The sequence below is a fragment of the Chroicocephalus ridibundus genome, chromosome 1, assembly GCF_963924245.1.
Source record: "Chroicocephalus ridibundus chromosome 1, bChrRid1.1, whole genome shotgun sequence".
In the NCBI taxonomy this organism is placed as follows: Eukaryota; Metazoa; Chordata; class Aves; order Charadriiformes; family Laridae; genus Chroicocephalus; species Chroicocephalus ridibundus.
The window spans coordinates 189,133,044-189,148,716 of NC_086284.1; the positions used below are offsets into that span (position 1 = coordinate 189,133,044).

Genomic DNA, 15,673 nt, shown 5'->3' on the forward strand with positions numbered 1-15,673 from the left:
CTGCAAGAAGAATCATGGGTGCAGGAACATTTGTTGTTACAGTCTGCAACTCAGTGTTTGTAGTCTTTGTTTATTTGTATTTTTCAAGGGAAGAAAACTTCGTCCTTGACTGGTTAGGTCAATTGATGAACAACCTGAGAATATCGAATATGTTACACGCAAGCCACAAGATCCTACTTGAACATCTTGGATCAAAACCAGAAACAACAGACACAAGCTTCCCAGCACTGAACACCATAAGGACATAAACACCTAGCTCCAGAGAAGAACTAAAATTGTTAGTTTGGGCATCTACGTTTCCTACTGCATTGAACACAAGAGACAGATGTTTATGCTCAGCATTCACAACAACTAGCAATCTCAGTGAGGAAGTGCCTATCATAGCCAACAGAAACTACAGAAAAAATTTAAATCCCGTCTTTCTCCTGAGAGTTCAAAGTACCGTTATATCAGCATGAAACCAAAAATCAGAGCTGAAAACCTGTTGTGCAGTCGTGAGACCATGCCATGACTTTGAGTATGGAAGAAGGATGCAGCGTTGCTTTGCACAGGAGCGCGGTAATGCAGCTACGGAGTAGGAGGAAACCTGTACGCTAGGCTTTTTCCATTTCAGTTTTAAGCTAGCAAAAGGCCATAATCACAAGACTCTCAAGAGCTCACATTTCTCCCAAAGCTGGGGCACTGTGCAGTCAAGAAAACATAAGTAACTGCTCCTATGGCGTATATACAGTAAAGAAGTAATTGCAGTATGCTATCTTCCAAAACCAAGGTATCTTCTTGTGTGTAGGGCTGCCCTCTAATAGGAACCCAATACTGTGATAACACTGGTTGCTGTTTCGTGGAAGCTATTTCTGATCCTTAAGAGTGCTCAGTCCCCCTTGGTAAAGAGTAGCCCCTGCTACAACATGTTTGTGAGAAGGATAAAACTAAGCATCCTCCTTGGATCTTTACGTATAAGAACAGTTACATCCATGAAAAAATATCTTCATTCAGTTTGACATGGCAAAATAAACATTCAGAGGTTTAAGGAAGCTTTTTTGTGGCTCTTCCCCTTTTAAGTACTAAAGTAAAACTCTTCGTATCGAAATGTAATTACTTAATTACTTAAATCCTCTCCAATATCACCATTCCTCCCAGCCCCTCCAAAGATATGGCTTTAAATTAATAAATGGATTTCATTTCAGTTTGAAAATGCATTATTTAAGTGTTGCAGTAATGCTGGGAAAACACAAGGATAACACATTCGTTTGTGGTAAAGCCTTTAATGTGATTGTTTCAATGGAATATATGGGCCAAACACCCTCCCCATTTTACTTCCTACTTATTAGTACCCCTGCAGCTTCACACATGCTACCTGCATGGTTTTTGTGAAAGGAGTATGAAGAATCCAGCTCTCAAAATCCTTTTTATTACTTACCTTTGGGAGACCAGTGAGCAAGCATCAAACACCTTGAACGGCCTACTTTCTTTTTAAAAAGAACAGGTGCGGATCCAGTTTCCTTACAATTTAAGTATGAGTTACTAATCACTTTTCTACATCAGTGCCAAAAAATGAGTCAAACAAAATGCCCCATCCGCTCTTCCAGACTTGTGTTAATTTTCAACTGACTAAACAAAGTATACTTCAGTAAAAGCTTCAGCTTGAAAAGCTTACTTACAAAGTAAGTTAAAAACTGATAGCAGCATACACATGAAAACGTGGAGAATCACAATTATATTTCACACGCACCGATTTGGTTTGGGGGAACCATGTAAAGAAAGAAACAAGATTCAATTGTTGAAGAAAAAAATAACTCTCCTATGGTTCCCATTAAACCCCACAACCACTTTTAACATCTGCAGGCTGCTGGAATATTTTGTGTCTTTCCAGCATTTTATATAAACTAATTGAATTAATCAACATTTCACTAATTAAAGATCCAAAGTGCTGCATCTAAAGTGCTTATACTTTTCCACATTCCTCAACCATCTCATTGGGATATTTACCACAACAAAGCCCCAAAAAGAATAAAACACTGTCTTTACTCTTTCAACAGCAAATACTGTGCTAGCTGAATCAATGAGACATGGAGAAGTACAATGGAAAAAATGTTAAAATATACTGTAAGAAACTTAATCCATTTACGTGCATGCAATGAAGTTGTTTGATTCTCCAGGGCTCTGCAAACAGTCCAAGGCAACTAATACTGTCCTTTAAGGATGTGACTAATTTGGAAGAATGGTTGCTGTATGTTACTCCATATCACCATTCAAGATACGTCTCTGTCTCATGAGTGTTAGAGCTGCTTAAAAGACATTAACGGGTGGAAGCATTGCTGTCCTTCTGCAGTCTGCTGTTCTAGATGCGAAGGAGCTTTGATACCTTCAAAGCCTGTGTGGCCTGAGAGCTACCATTTCACACAGAGGACTGGAGAAACTTGTCTGAACAAACTTAAATGAGTCAGAAGATATGACAGTTGGTGGTAGGTTATTTAAAAAATACCTACAGGGTTTAAATCTTCCTTGCAACATTTTTCTCTTTTCTCTGGCTGGAAAACATCCATTCCTGCCAGCCAAACATCCATTTTCCTTTGAAGTACTTCCTGAGAATTTAATTGCCCAGTAAATTGCCAACAAAACTTTCAAGTTGTAGACAAGCCCTGAGAGACTCCAGAGGGAACAGCCTGTAATACTTAATTCATCTTTCCACAGTCAGTGAGGAGGGAAGAGTTACTCTACAAGCCTCCAGCCATAAAAATCAATTTTTGACTGGACAAAGTTCACTGAGCTAAATACGGCCGCATAAAGGAGGTAGTTTTGTGTTTGTCACCAAACACAATCTGAAGTTATGTTGGAGCAACATTGTTGAGAACTGGGATATTTGTTTAGATAATCAGTGGATCTACCTACATAAGCACTACAACTCAAATTTTAAAAAGTGTTTCATATTTGAAAATGTGTTTCTTAGACAATTCAAACTTCTACAGTTATTTAGCCTGCCATACACAGTTCTTTCATTCTTGGCAGGTCGTCCAAATTGACTTACTATATATTTCAAGTTGGCAAGGTTCAAATGATGACACAACAAAAAAATACAGTGGAGAGGAGCCTTAAATTACTGAAATATTTTTTAGTAACTGAAACCATTTCAGATTCTTGGTATCAAACCTTCTCAAAATAAAAAGTTTTCCATAATAAAGCAAAAAGACTGAAAATTCTTGCAGGCTAGGATATATGAAGATTAAACCAGAGTAATTTCTTTTTGAAGAAAATGCCAAGTAACTGTAGTAAAAATCCAGGAAGCGCTGACATCATTTCACAATACTGTAAACTATGTACCTCATGCAGTTCTGCAAAATCTGTTATCCGTCAGGAAAATGTAAATTGAGGTAGCACTGAATTGCAGTAATGCCTAGGGTGGTATGAATAATCTATTTATTTTTTGTTGTTTGGAAACAACTGTTTTACCAAAAAAAATGTTTACACTAGAATACAGACTATTAATCACTCATGACACATTTTACTGCAAATATTTTAGTGAGTACTTTTTAAACTGCCAGTACAGAAAAGTCAAGATTTGTAAACACTAGATACTCAGACCTGCAAAGGGTGTTGAAATACATTATCACAAAGGCCTAACCTTCATTATTTCATTTTTAATTAAAGATAAGCTTTTTGCATGTGAATTCATACTAAAGATATTACTTCAATAGGTCAACTATTATTTCTTATATTTTATTTCAGGATCTTCATACAATTTATTTTCTACTGCTTTTCCCACTTCACTGAGAAGTTTCTCCCATTCCCATTACGCTCCCATTGTAACCTTTTCATATACTTGAGCACGTCCTAGCAACACAGCAGCTAGAAAAGCACAGAAAAAAACAGAGTTGCAGATGAGCAGCAAGCATTAAAAGATTTATGAAGAGAGTAAATTATGTAGGAGAAACAATGAAAGTGAAAAATATTTTGGAAGCCGCAATCTGTGTACCTCTATATTCCCCAGATCTTTGTATTTGAATTCTCTATCCTTTTTTTAAAATACCAAAATATATGTACACTTGTAGGATAAGAACGAGAACAGAGATCAAGAAGGGGCCTTTTACGTCACACCTGAAAAAAAAGTATAATTTACCTTAAAAATTATGACACTATTGAAAGCTGCAATTCTAAAAAAAAAAAATAAAAAAGACAACCTGGATTTAATTGTATTTCAACTTTTATATTGAAGTTCAAATTCTTACGAAATTCTTATTTAGTCTTCCACCCAGAAGGACTCACACTAATGTCACAGTTACAAGACCTGATGGCCCATTAGGACATCTCTGCTTTTAATCCTGAGATTCTGTACAATGTCTGCTTGGGTTTCTGAGAGTAAAAGTAGGCAACGCAACTTAAGTTTGGAAGTAACGTTTTTTTAATTATCCGAGAAGTGTTAATTTAAAGAATTGGTTTTCTTATATTGTTTCTACATTTTAACCTCAGTTAATCTCTCTGAAAAAAAGAAAACCATTCTTTGTTCAGCAAAACAGAGGCCCTTCCTTCATTACCATCTTTGGCATTTCTTGTCTTCTCTCAATTTATCTCTGTAATCTCTGTACCTCTCACAATAATTTCCTAACATAGCATGTACTTTTTTTTTTTTTTGGCACTACCCAGATATTTTCTGCTCCCTGTGAATACCTCAATGCCAGAGTCACAATATTGCCTACAAAGTTGCCGAGGTCTCTTGCATCCTGTTGAACCAGCCTGAAAGAAACTCTTGAGTAAAAAAGATACAGAATATTAGGGGTGAGAGGGTGGAAGCTTCGCTAAACTTTTGATCATGTCTGATGACACGAAATCAATGAGATTTGGAAGTATACATCCAAGGACAAACAGGATTAAAAGATGGCTCAGGAACAGAACAGCCTGATATCTGCTGAGAATTATCAAACGTCTACAGCATGCGTTGACCCAAAGGACACTTTGTAGGCCTACAAAAGCAAGAAGCAGCTCTTATGTCTAGTAAAGACAGTCAGGAAGGAAAAGAGACAGGAAGAGAGACACAGAAAGAACATGAAAGTTGGGGAAGTCCTCTGATCCATTACTGATTGGTTTTTCAATCCTCCGCTGGTGTAAAAAATGGAGAAACTATTTTATATTCGCAGAAATCTTGTGGTTTCAAGATTACATCTCTCGCTCTTTCACACACACACACACGCACAGTGAGATGTGTGCTGTTCACAGCAAAGACATTTAATAATCTGCAACTTTTCTTGCTGGAAGAAACTTTGGCATCAGTCCCTCCCTTGCAGCATAAGAAGAATCGCTGTTGTTAGATTTGTCTTGAATGGAAAGCAAAACCATGAACACTGAACACATTACCACATTTTATTCTGAAATCCACAGGTCTACATACTATACCAGAACTAATATATAATATAGCATGGGTCAGAAATGAAAGACGTTGCATTTCTTGAGATACAAAATAAGATTCCTAAAATACACTTTTAAAAATATTCAAAGAACTAAGATTGAGTATTTCATTTAAAAAAAAAAAAAACAAACAACAATGAATTAAAAAACTGGCACCCATATATTAGAAAAATGTGTGTGGTTTTTGATAGATTTATTTTTAATCTTAATCTTCAATTGATAAGCGCCTCTGACTACTTTCCTTTCCTACATACCCTCAGTCAGATTCTTGCATTATCATATGCAGCACCACGGTAGCAAGAGATAAAAAGCCCCAAGAATGTCTTGGACCAGACTTCAAATCAGGGAAAGAAAACTATCTACCCCAAATAATGCAGACATTTGAGCAACTGTACAAAGACAGACAGAATCATACAATCATTGAATGGTTTGGGTTGGAAGGAACTGTGAAGATCATCTAGTTACGACCCCCCTGCCATGGGCAGGGACACCCCCCACTAGACCAGGCTGCTCAAAGCCCCATCCAGCCTGGCCTTGGACACCTCCAGGGATGGGGCATCCACAGCTTCTCTGGGCAACCTGTTCCAGCGTCTCACCACCCTCTAGTGGAAAAACTTCTTCTTAATATCTAATCTAAATCTACCCTCTTCCAGTTTGAAGCCATAACCTCTTGTCCTGTCACTACATGCCCTTGTAAAAAGTCCCTCCCCGTCTTTCCTGTAGGCCCCCTTCAGATACTGGAAGGCCACTATAAGGTCTGCCTGGAGCCTTCTCTTCTCCAGGCTGAACAACCCCAACTCTTTCAGCCTGCCTTCACAGGAGAGGTGCTCCACCCTCCAGTAGGAAAGAACTCTTGCTAGTAAAGAGTGAAGTAAAAATCTGGAAATAGAAAAATCAGATTTATACCAGAAAAAAGAGGCCAAGGAAAGGCTCGGGATTACTGGTCACAGGACACGGAAGTACAAAACAATGCCGGAACAGCTTCTACATCTGCCTGCAGCAAAAAGCTGAATATTAGTTATCTGTCAAACCTTCCATCCACAGACAATATCTGTGTTGGTGGGACTAAATTTCTCATTTTGTTTTGCAAATCATAGTTCAGAAAGCAGACTAAGTTATGAGAACCCTAGTGAAGCTTAATTGTTATGGTAAAGTTTGACCTGACCTGCTTGTAGAGGTACATGTGACACAGGCAGCATAGAAGGAGTTAGTGTATGCCAGTAGTGCTCCCTCTGGTCACAAAAAGGAGCAAGAGATACTAAAGCTACTTCTCCTCTGTCCCTACTGAGCCTCTTAATTGCAAACAGGCCAAATTCCTTATGGAAGAAGAAAAGAGCCACATGGACAACTGTCCTGAGATCAGGCACCAGCCTCATCCTTCCTCTGAACACAACAGGGGTAGGCAAAGAATTAATTCTGGGTGATGTACATACAACATCATGTTGGGAGCAGTGCAGGGCATGAGGAATAAGTACAGCTTCCACCTTGTTATTCTTAATGCTTGTGTAAGCTTCAGAAGGTTACCTTCAGTTTACTCAGGAGGCAACTGAGGCTCAGAAAACATAGGCAATTCAGACCCTAGTGACTGGATTGATATTTTTTCCTAAAGATAGCAAAACAAAATATTGCTCAAGATTTGAAGACTGCAGCAAAGCCCATTCAACGGACCAATTACTATTACTTTGAGCAGTAAATGACCTTCTATCCATTCTGTGCCTTCCCCTGGTGTTACTATATGCTTCTGATATAGGGGAACTGATTGACTCGATCTTAAAAGGTCCCTTGCAACCTAGACAATTCTATGACATAGGTATTTCTGGGGAGAAAAAGAGAAAGGGGAAGATAGTTACAACCCACCACGTTCCTTTATTCTTTCTATCTTAAGCACAGATCTAGATTCGTTAACTGCACTATATTCCCAGCTTCTTAGAAATAAATCCATACATTCTGGATGCCTCTTCATGTATTACCTAATTGTAACACTGATAACATGAACATGTTGTTTCACAGGTGAACATATAGCTCAATTAATAATGCACAAATGACTCTTCAGTCTTAAAGCCTTTAGAATATGATTTCCTTAAAATAAATAGTACAAAATTATAATGAAGTGTCACACTGTATCAGTCACTTAACTATTCATAAGCATTTAGACACAATACAATCCTGTTGCAAAGCACTAGAAAAATATTCAGATAATTAAGGGTTATCTATATTCCTCTGCAAAAGGCCATTAGCCTTCAACAGAGGCTGAAGCCCTCCAGATATTAAAATGCACCACATATTCTGCCTTTATTACATTTTATTGATGCATAAATCTATCCAGATCATCCAATAATATTGTCTGTTCATTATATTTACTAACCCTTCTATAAATTTATAATAAAACCAAGAAACTGCATCTTCTTTTCTTCTATTATTATAGACAGTAATAAAAAATAATGACTTAAAAAAAAAGTATCCCTCCCCACATTGAACTGTTATCCTTTGTCCTTTATATCCTGCTGTAATCCCTTCCAGTAGTCATTTTCTAACTGATTTTGTAAGCTTATCTTTTGTGTCACACAGTATCGCAAGTTTTTCTGAAATCTCGATTATGTCCTTTATTTCAACTTCTTTGTTTATTACCACACGCTCCTGAAAATGCCAGCATGAGCTTACATGCTGGCAAACCATTCTATTAAAAAAAAAATAAAAATCAGCATTTCCAACCCTTCCACATGACAGATACAGGAAAACAAGATGTATTCTGGATTTTATTACAAAAGGTCTTGGTACAATGCTGCAGTCTTTTTCAGTACTACGTTTATTTGCTCATTTCTCATGTTAATGTGCTCCATAAAGTATGTAGTAAAAATAGACTTTAAACAAGCAAGTATAATGCTTCCCAGCAGTATCTTAGTAATTTATGAAGTATTGAGTCAGGGTGGTGCTAAGTTTTTTTGTACACTCCCAATATCAATCCCTAAAGTCACAGTAGACAGGGGGTTGCAGAAAGCACACAGCCAGACTTCTTCAAGGTGCAGTACAAAAAGCCAAGAGGCGATAGTCACAAGTTATAGCAAGAAAAAGTTCAATCAGACTTAAATAAAAAAATTCTCCAAGGAGAGCTGTTAAGGATATACTAATTTGCCCGAGAAGGCTGTAGAATCTCCACCCTTGGAGATTTTTAAAACTGAACGGGACAAAGCCCTGAACAACCTGCTCTGACTCTAAAGTTTGCCTTGCTTTGAACATAAGGCTGTACTGGATGACTTCCAGGCCCAGAAGACCTCAAAACCTAAATTATTTTATTATTTTACTAACTGCATAAATTGAAGAGTCTTTCAAGATCAAATGATATGTGTTTGCCACATAGAGTAGCTGCAATAAGGACAAGCATGTGTATTAGTTTCACTTAAGCTTCCACTGAGGAATGGTTTTATGGGGGGGAAGTTATTAACAAAACTATATAAACCTCACCGTCTTCCAAATTTCAGGAGGACCTAAGGCACAACTGAAAGTTATATGCACTCACGTAAAAAAATTCCTCAGTTGGAACTTAAAAATTTTAATATTGGTTAACTTAAGCATTTGCTTTTACTCTGTCAGATTTTTTAAAAACAGTTTATGGCAACATTCTCTGTTTCATTACCTCTCCCCTATTACCCCCTCCATGTTTCTTTATAAAACAAAGATATGCACAAGCTGGTGTTAATGTATTAACTGAGAGAAAACTAGAAAGAATCTAGTAGTTGTTCTGTAATTAAAGAAGTATCAGCTACAGGGAATACTGTCAACCATTGAGAAACTTTCAACTAAAAAAAGAAAATAGCATTTGTGTTGTAGTGCCTTATCTTGGCTTTTGTTTCCGTTTCTATCTAGTGACATGCTCATAAAAGAAGATGTTTGATTGTACCAATTTAAAAGTATGTAACTGACTTCACCAACATTTAAAATGGTTTATATCGCTCCTCTTACTGATCCAGAAAAAGAATACTTCCCAAGTTTCCAATAAATAAATTTTGAGTGGTGAAGCGTTTCCAAGCTCCGGAAGGCTTACTACTGGACCTGGCCCAAGTATTCAAGAATAACATCTGGTATGTGGTTTTCTTTCCCAGTTTGTACACTCAACAGTATAATACTTTTAAATAAAACTCTTGGACTACAAGTCCTCCTAAAAGCTAGCTTTGAAAGATAGACAAGGTGCAGTCACGGATCTCTGGAAAGCAAAGCTTTGAGATCGTTTGCGCATACTAAGGTCAGTCAGGCACAAACAAACTGAAACACAGGAGGTTCCCTCTGAACGTCAGGGAACTGTTGTTGACTGTGAGGGCAACCGAGCACTGGTGCAAGTTGTGAGTCTCCATCCTTGGAGACGTTCAAAGCCATCTGGACATGGTCCTGGGCAACCAGCCCAGGATGGCCCTGGTTGAACAGGGGGATTGGACAAGAGGACCTCCAGAGGTGCCTTCCAACTCAACCATTCTGTGATCCCGTAACTATGCATTTTGTTACGAGTGTCAAAAAAACATTTGGAAATAAACATAGCTAACTGAAAAGCTATTTTAATGGTGCATATAAATACTTCATTCTGATAAAAGAATCCTGTATGGTAACATCAAGGTACGTTAATGTAATTTTCAAAGAGTTTTAGCTTTTTTAAGAGTTTCAATATCAAGAAGCAACAGAACCAAAATATTTCCTTAAAGCTGTCCACTTCATACTAGCAACAGTATATTTACAAACAGACAACAATAGTGAGAATGAGTGCAACAACATACAAGGAATAATAATTCTAACTTGATTAAGAGAATTGAAGAAAAAGAACAGCTGAAAGAGCAGGGAAATTCATAAGTTGAAGTTCAACAAACAAATGTTTCTTCAGCAGTTTACTGACCTCCTATTCCCCCTCATTCCTACTCGCTACAGCCGTCCCTGCTCCTTGTTAGTGCTTATGCACCAACTCTTTTTTTTGCTTGCACACACTTGAGTGGACATACGGTAGGCAGGTGAGGTAAGTTAAAAAAAGAATTAAGATCACCTATCAAAAACAGTGTTCCTCTTTAACTGGATCAATTCCCATTGATTAAACCACTGTGCTGCTAATTTAACTGAGGTATCCAAGCACCTAAACTGGGGTAGAATAAATCATGTCTTAATAGTTGTGGTTGCTGCCTTCTGTGTTTCACAGTCAGTTGGGATTAGTGAATGCATACGCAGCAAGGAACAAAAATATGGCACTCAAATATTTCCCCAAGATCTTTCACAATTGCTTCTCTCGCAGGAAGTTGAAAGCTCAGAAAGCTTTCAAATACACAGAAAAAAAAAATAGAACAAAGACTGGTTTAATGTTTCTTTTCCTTACTCCCCTCCTAACATAAATGTTAAAATGTTTATTTTTGGCATCTTTGGTTGCATTCATGATTACCACAGGAACTTACTCAAATTTGCAATAATGCACGTAGCATAAAAGTGGCACTCCTAAGTCATCACCAAGAGTTCTTGTGAAAGGACTCTATGCATCAGTAACTGAGAATTATATATTTATTTTCCTTACGTGCTGTCCTTTTTTTTAGCATATTGAAAAAACACATTGCAAGAGAGCTAAAAAAGGAACATCTGAAGAGGTCCATTTAATTTAACCAATTTACTTATGAGGAAATCAGAGACTGTAAAGTGAGAAAAAAAGCTAGGCAAAACCTAACATTTTATACAAACACTACAATCATCCTAGAAACCACACACTCACTACATTTGGGCAGGCTTTTGTAGAACTAGAGTGGCTGTGATCCCTAAATAGGTTACAACTACTTCTGTTTAAGATTGTTTAGCTGTAAATGAAGTTATGAAACACATCAGTTTATTATCACTAAGTAAAAGCTTTGGGAGATATTTTTAACACAAATGAATTTGTGCTTTTCCACAGAAGAAACTAGCAGCGTTCCCCTCATTTTCCAATCCATTAAAAACATCCCTGATTTCTAGAGGTAATTTCTGTCACTTAAAAATATTTAAATTTACACTCTTGAATAAGAAACCCTTTTCATCCTCTCTTTGCTGAAGGTAAGAAACTATACATTGCTGAAATATGCTTCTCTTTTCCAGATGATTTCTCCTGTCAAGTTTCCTAAATTTAACTAGATGATATGCCAGCCCTGTTAAAATGAGGACATTTTGCACAATCAACATTTTACAAGGAATAATGTATATTTGAAAAATTGTACTTCTGTTACTCTTATTACTATAAATAATTCCTCTGATTCCTACTCTTTGAAAGTTTCCTTTCTTCGGTCTGTTTATCTTATAGCAAACAGCTTCAAGACACTGTGTCAAACCTTTTTTGTCTTTATTTTTTGCCCCTCTCAGCAGGTCTTTTTCTTAGTAAGGATAGCAAGGTAGAAACATAAACAGTTGCTATGTAAATAATGTTGACAATGGCTATGTTGCTGACTTCACACCACTTCGGATACTTTCAAATCTGACAATGTTTAAATGACTACTCTTCACACTTTTAAATAGACACCATTAAAAATGCATTATTTTAGAAACACACATGCAAGTCAGCCAAAGCAAAACTGATAATATTGTTTTAAATAAAACCTTGAACTGGGGAGACACTGATTTCATGGAGCAACCCTGCCAGCAGCACCTGCTGGGACTGAGACGCTCTGAGCAGAACAGATCCGCTAATGGCTGGTTCAGTAGATGACAGGAGAGCAGCAGATGTTGTTTATCTTGACTTTTGCGAGGCTTCTGACACTGTCTCCTATAAAATCCCCATAGACAAACTGATGAAGTACAGACTAGACAAATGGACAGTGAGATGGGCTGAAATCTGGCTGAACTGCTGGGCTCAAAGGGTTGTGATCAGCATGAAGTCCAGCTGGAGGAAAGTCACTGCTGGTGCATCCTATCCCAGGGTTCAATACTGGGGCCAGTACCGTTTAACCACTTCATTAATGACCTGGATGATGGGACAGAGTGCACCCTCAGCAAGTTTGCTGATGACACAAACTGTGAGGAGTAGCTGATACACCAGCTGGTTGCACTGTCATTCAGAGGGACCTCAAAAGTCTCAGTAATAAGCCAAGAGGAATCTCATGAAGTTCAACAAAAGGATAATACAAAGTCCTGCACCAGGGGAGGAATAACCCCAGGCACCAGTACAGGATGAGGGATGACCAGCTGGAAAGCAGCCCTGGAGAAAAGCACTTGGGGGTCCTGGTGGATTCCAAGCAGACCATGAGCCAGCAGTGCACCCTTGCAGCAAGGAAGGCCTATAGCATCTTGGTCTGCATCAGGAAAAATGCTGCCAGCAGGTCAAGGGAGATGATCCTTCCCCTCTACTCAGCACTGATGAGACATGCCTGGAGTCCTGTGTACACTCATGGGCTCCCCAGTACAAGCAAAACATAAACATCCTAGAGTGAGCCGAGTAAAGGACTGCAAAGACGATTAAGGGATTGGAGCATCTGACACGTGGTGAGACTGAAAGAGCTGTGACTCTTTCCTGGAGAAGAGAAGGCTAGGGAGATCTTATCAATGTGTATAAATACCTGATGGGGGCAGGGGTAAACAACACTTCTTGGTGGCGCCCCACGACAGTGCAAGAGGCAATAGGCATAAATTAAAACAGATGAAATTCCACCTGAACAAAAGAAAGTATTTTTTTATACTATAAGGATGGTCAAGCACTTGAATCCATTGTCCAAACAGCAAGCTGCTCTAGTTGACCCTGCTTGGAGGAGAGGGGGGTGTTGGACTAAACGACCTCCCGACTCCCTTTCCAACCCCAGGTATTCTATGGTTCCTTGAGGAAGAGACAAAAGGAGAGCAACTACATCTAAGTAATATGGACTATGGACTTAATGTCAGTTGTTTTCTCTGCACAGACCAAGGCTTCAATAAGATGAAACAGTTCCCTTGCACATTAATTGCCTACATCTGACTGCATTCTACAAAGGCAAGTGGTTTATTAGATTTAGGAGAAGCCTCATTGTGTAGATACAAGAAAACAAGTTATTTTTCTTTCACGTAGATTTCCTGATGCCCAAGCCTCTAGGTCTAACCAGTATGAGAACTACCTAACATAGAGATTAAGACAACGTATTTGTTTTCATCAGTCAAATAAATCGCTTTCTTGTCTATTACAATGTCTGTTTGTATCAGCAAACATCCATCACGTTAATGGATTTCTTTGCCTCCCCTCCAGTCCGTACTCAAGCGGTAAAGCTAGTTTAACCAAAACAGGCTAATGGGAAAACATCCTCCTCCTTTTATAACGCCTGTTCTCTCACATCAGCATGTTGACAGCTTTGGTTTACAACTGTAGGAAAAACGAGAGGAACCAAGAGAACATCACAGAGAAAAGCTAGAACATCTCACTCATGAGGAGCAGGCACCTGTGCACTGACCCAATTAGACATTCAAACACTTGTCACTTTGGAGCTGTCTGGTTGTCACTCATCCAAGTAGCCCCAGGGGATCTATTGTATGGTGGCATTCCCTGACAGGAGAACTGGAGCTATGGAGGCAATGAGGGCACAGGGATAAGGTGCCAGGATCCTGGTGAGCGAGAGCAGCCAGCAGCAAAGCCAAAGAACCTCAGAGCTTCCTTAACTTGGTTACCATCCAAAAAGTCTTTCAGAGTCTTCAATGGTTATCTTTTTTTCAGAGCAGTCTAGTTTAAAAACCTTACAGTAACAGTCCTCTTTATCCAAAGCTACATTTAACTCTTGAGTGACTAACCTAAGGACCATTTCATGAGAGATCCCTGAAAGATTAAAAAAAAAACCAAAATCTTTGAAGGGAGAGGATGCACTAAATGTTACTTTTAGTAACACCACCAGCATGTAGTTCGTAAGTCAAAATGTTTCAGTGCCTATCTCCTCCCTTCTGTTTCAGATGCTGTCTGCTCGAACGCATAAATGGGGGATAAAACACTGTGCAGCTACCCACGCCTACGCACCGTAAATGATAGAAAAGGTCTGTTCTAGTAGACTGTATACAATACTGTATTCAAGACCCCCAGATCAGATTTTTTGGTCAAAAAAAAAAATCAGATATTAAAACACAGATGACTATTCAGCAACTACTACTGACTTCAAGTAAAGCTATCTCTGTTCTTATGCTGAAAGATTTATGCTGTTCAAATACAAGAGCAGGGAGGGGTTGGCGAAGGATTGAAAAAAGAAAAATCAAAGCTTACTTCAAAACTTCCAAAACAGGCATTTTAACCTTAGGACCTAAACCATGAGAATGAAGAATTCAGAATGTCCCCATCACGAAATCTGTGATTTATACTAGGATAAAAAACCTCCCAGTTTTTCGCTACAAAAATATCTCAAGTTCCTTCTAAGTCTGTTTTTCCAGACTCACTTTTTTAGTAGCTGACTTGCCCTCCTGTTCTCTCCAGCAAGGAACATCAGAGATGATTAAGCCTACCTGCGATTATGCGAAGCTATGAGATACTTTCAGCTGCTTTTCTAGTTAACGTATTTGATATGAGCCCTTCAGTTAAAAGCTGAGCTGACATTTTAAAAATCGTAGTAATCACAAACTGTTAACTCAAACAAACACGGAAATGCAGGTAAACACAGAACAAATTATATGACAACCCTGATAGTACTCAATAACAGATGGAAACTTAATGCCAGTAGCTTTTTTCCCCAGCTAGCATAGGAAGTTAAAATTTAGAGGAAAAAATTATCTTACCTTTGTACAAATAGCTTCAGAGCAAGATGGTCTATCTCTTTACTTTTACTTCCTTCTTATCCTCTGTATGACAGGTCTTGTGTTACTGCCTTGCCTGGAAAAATAATATACAACCAGAAATATTTATAGAGGCTAATAATTACGTTCACTGTTAAACTACAAGAAATACATCAAATATGTCTTGATATAGCTGCAATACTAAATCCAGTTAAGTCAAGTGGAATAGTATTTTAATAGGAACTAATTTATATGTGTTAGGCTGAAGAAAAAATAAGAAGCATTAGGAAAAAAAGAAGTTCCCTAGCCTAGGTTTCAAAATCAGGTTTTGCATTTACCTCTCCAAAATAACATAGCTGGTCACATCAGATCAGACCAGACCACCCATATAGTTACCCAGGTTTGCTGTATCATCAGTGAAAAACAGTCAGTGCTTTGCAAAGCTTGAACAAACCAGTAGTAACGCCTAAGCACATCTTTCCAACGTTCAGTAACCTAACTTACGGCCTACCGGGGACCTCTCTCCTCAGGCCAAACACTTCAGCACTCTTTGGGACACTGATGCATAAGCTTCTAATTAGAC

At 38.3% G+C, this 15,673-nt stretch overlaps 1 protein-coding gene across 15 annotated transcripts in view; it reads right to left on the reverse strand.

The window, feature by feature from the left end:
* Positions 1-15,673, reverse strand: part of NRCAM (neuronal cell adhesion molecule) — a 158,791-nt gene that overhangs the window by 92,188 nt on the left and 50,930 nt on the right. For all 15 annotated transcript variants that reach the window (XM_063323155.1, XM_063323142.1, XM_063323154.1 and 12 more), the window contains exon 2: positions 15,094-15,187. The gene's annotated coding sequence lies outside the window, so the exon portion shown is untranslated. The remainder of the gene's footprint in view (positions 1-15,093; positions 15,188-15,673) is intronic.